The following is a 3,680-nucleotide window of genomic DNA, read 5'->3' as shown; positions in this document are numbered from 1 at the left end:
AATGTTTTCTCAGGGAAAATGGGAGTGATGTTCTCTCATGATGAGTAATTAAATAATCATGCTATAATCATGCCATTTACGAGTGAATCAAGTTAACATGTATTGTGCATTGTGCATTGTGACAGGCAAGATTAATTTATATTCTAGTTTCACATTATTTACTTTGTTCCACTGATTTTTTTCAGTGGTAAAATCTGTGGTCTTTCTTCTGCTAAATGGCTAGGGTTTCGATATCGTCCTCACGCAAAGATAGACTCCTTCAATAGCTGGCCTATTAGATTAGGTTTGTTAACAAACATGGATGGTTTGAGGATACATCTTCAAAACATCTGGGTATCGTTGGGGGAGTTATCCGTAACTGCTAAAAATGCTCTAACTGGTGCTCGCTCTACCTTCGGGGATCTTTCTGGAGAACCCGGGTATTTTCCAATTATTTAAGGGGCTTATTATCCTACTTATATCCTTCTCTATTCAATTTGAAGGAATCTTCTTTGAAATATCCAGATATAGGATTAGAAGAGAGTTGGGAATTTTCTTTATCCAGTGATGCAGCTCCTATCGCTGTTCCTCGAATTTCCCTAGAGATCCTGGTTTGGTTTCATAGCATCTCTCTCTTCCTAGTGTTCCGATTTTATTGAATCCTTTATCAAATTGTAGAGAAAAGTTAGCTCTATAACTGATATAAATAGGAATGTTTTAACTGCTCTAACTGCACCTCGCTCAACCTGGGGATCTTTTTAGAGAGCCCCAGGTATCTTCCAGACAAAAAGTGCCTATCATGATTTTCTCCATTCATTCTCAAACCTCATTAAAGGTTCTTATCCCAGTTTCTTGGAGGATACTAACACCTCAAATATCAATACTTAAAATGCTAGCCTTCTCCAATTGTGAAACAGCGCTTCACTTATCACTGCTCGGATTTAGGCAATTTATCGCTAAATGATTAAAGAGGGCGTGGCTAAAGCAAAAAGGAAGTGATATTTTAATTAAAAAAAAAATTTCTAAATGTGTGTTTTGCTCTTTTAATATATGACATTGGCCAGGTGCAATAATTTCAGCCACTGTTTATTAACAACCCGCATCGTAATATTGGCTATGACAAGAATGAACATTATTTTGGGACAATCGGAGGGGGGCACAGACACACACACACACACTCACACTCAGAACACGTCATAAATAATTAGTAAACAAGAGAGAGGCAGATTAATTGGTGGTTATATACTCAGTAATTATGATTTCAAAAAAAAAAAAGGATAACATTATAATCGGGGCACAATATAAATTAATTTAGGTATTAAAAAATTTATTTGATTCGTATTAACACGCGCCCCCCTCCCAGCATGTCTTTAGACCGGTTAGCCTAAATGCAGAAGAGAAGGGGCAACATAATTAGAAATGGAAATTGGGTGAAAATATACATAAAGGGCTAATTGGTTTTGGAATTGAAATTAAAAATCGATTTTATAATTCGATATGAATTACGGACTAAACCATCCATTATGCCTTAAAATGATTAATTGAAATGTTTCAATTTGGTTATCGTGAACTTATGAGAATTTAATATGACGTGACGTTCATATAAATTTAGTTTAGGTTTATTTGTTACAATTTTGGTGCTGGCAGAGATGTTTCGAATAAGTTCGAATTACATTTTTCATTTTTCTGATTGTAAATTTTAGTCTTGTGTGGATTTGAGTTTTGTAATAAATCATTATTAGTCTCATAAAAAGTACTTTGGCCTAACTAAGATTCACCTGTCCAATTGCATCCATATTCAAAAGAGAGAGATAAGAAACATCTACCTGCCTAATCCCGATCTTCCGGTCTCATGTTTCGTGATAGTAACAAAACCAGTGTTGTAGCTGACCAAAGCAAAGTCCTCCTTCCCATTCCATCCCGGGCATGTCCTTGACACCCTGAAAGCTTCGCTGCCACGAACCAGGCTATGGAGTCTTCCCACATATTCCCCATTGATTGGGAGCTGATGAACAGTTTAGGTATAACGGGTATTGTTTACAATATTTTCTGTATAATAAAATGAATTAAGTAAAAAAAAAAAGGACAAGTAAAGTAATTGCCTATTTTTTCAGGCGGGGCTTAACGTCCAACTTCCATTTACTAAGTGTCGTGGACGGAGGCGACTAGCAAACGTACTTTACTATTTCTCATTTAACCATTAAATAAAATCCAAGGCCAAGACCGGGAATCGAACCCAGTACCACAATGCATATTAGCTTTGCAGGTCTCGCCTCTTAACCGCTCGGCTACCGTGGCACCTAGAATTACTTGAACCTTGCGCAGTGGCAATATCGTAACCAATGAAGGTCTCCTGAGGTGCGATTATTGCTAGTTGAATTAAGTATATTTAGGCCTTGGAAATGAATATTTCCAAAACGTTGGCACGAATGTGAAATATAAAATGGTTTGACTTAAACCGTCCTGATAATTCTGATAATTGTAAGTACTTTCTTTATGATCTCCTTGCCACTGGTCCAGCAGGCTGCAGCATTCTATTAAGACATAGTAGATTTGGAACCATCCGGATACCTAGAAACAGTTCCATTCCTCTTCTCACAAATTTCTTGAGATATCCTCGTCTAACAATAAGCATCCCTTGGATAAGTATTAACTAGCCCACATTAATTACATCAGCTGCAATTTTCTTGAAAATATTTGTGGCATAAAAAATTATCTATTTTTCTTTTAATGAAAATCTTAATCACATTTCCTGGCCAATTTTAGAAAATTTATTGCTTATTTTCACCAAATAAATAAAAAAAAAATACATTTTTTTGTTTCTCTATTCAACTTTAATAACAGAACATTATGGATTGTTGAGGATCCGCCAAGACTTCCAAACTTGTCAGTTTTGCTTATCCATTTTAAATAATTCATCAGACAGTCACAAGAGTTTGGTAATTAGGTAGAAATGAGACTCTGTCTCGTCTTAGTGGAGCGGATGGAAAACAGGGTCAACTGAAATATTCAGGACGAGAAAACTGTTTATCAAATGTTATCTCAGGGAAAATGGGAGTGATGTTCTCTCATGATGAGTAATTAAATAATCATGCCATAATGATGGTTTTTACGAGTGAATCATCAAGTTAACATTTATTGTGCATTGTGAAGTGTGACTGGCGAGATTAATTAATATTCTAGTTTCACATTATTTACTTTGTTCCACTGATTTTTTTTAGTGGTGAAATCTGTGGTCTTTCTTCTGCTAAATGGCTAGGGTTTCGATATCGTCCTCACGCAAAGATAGACTCCTTCAATAGCTGGCCTATTAGATTAGGTTTGTTAACAAACATGGATGGTTTGAGGATACATCTTCAAAACATCTGGGAGGTTTAATTTTAGAGGTTTTGCAAATGGTTCAAATTTCAAACCTCTAAATCTCTCTTTCTAGTGTTCCGATTTAAATGTATCCTTTATCAAATTGTAGAGAAAAGATAGCTCTATTAGTGATATGAATAGGAATGTTTTAGTCGTAATGGTTATTGAGATATAGACCGTTTAAGTTTGGAGGTTCTGCAAATGGTTCAAACTTCAAACCTCTATATCTCTCTTCCTAGTGTTCCGATTTAAATGTATCCTTTATCAAATTGTAGAGAAAAGATAGCTCTATAACTGATATGAATAGGAATGTATTAGTCATAATAGTTATTGAGATATAG

The 3,680-nt window shown here is 35.4% G+C and overlaps 1 pseudogene; it reads left to right on the top strand.

Moving 5' to 3' along the window:
• The first annotated feature begins 2,292 nt into the window (after positions 1-2,292).
• On the top strand, positions 2,293-2,408 carry LOC141456596 (U4 spliceosomal RNA; annotated as a pseudogene).
• The last annotated feature ends 1,272 nt before the right edge of the window (positions 2,409-3,680 follow it).

The sequence above is a fragment of the Rhodnius prolixus genome, unplaced genomic scaffold (assembly GCF_049639745.1).
Source record: "Rhodnius prolixus isolate KJV_2025 unplaced genomic scaffold, Rpr scaffold_4, whole genome shotgun sequence".
In the NCBI taxonomy this organism is placed as follows: Eukaryota; Metazoa; Arthropoda; class Insecta; order Hemiptera; family Reduviidae; genus Rhodnius; species Rhodnius prolixus.
Note: the sequence above shows the minus strand (reverse complement) of the source record. Positions and strands in the feature narration are given on the sequence as shown.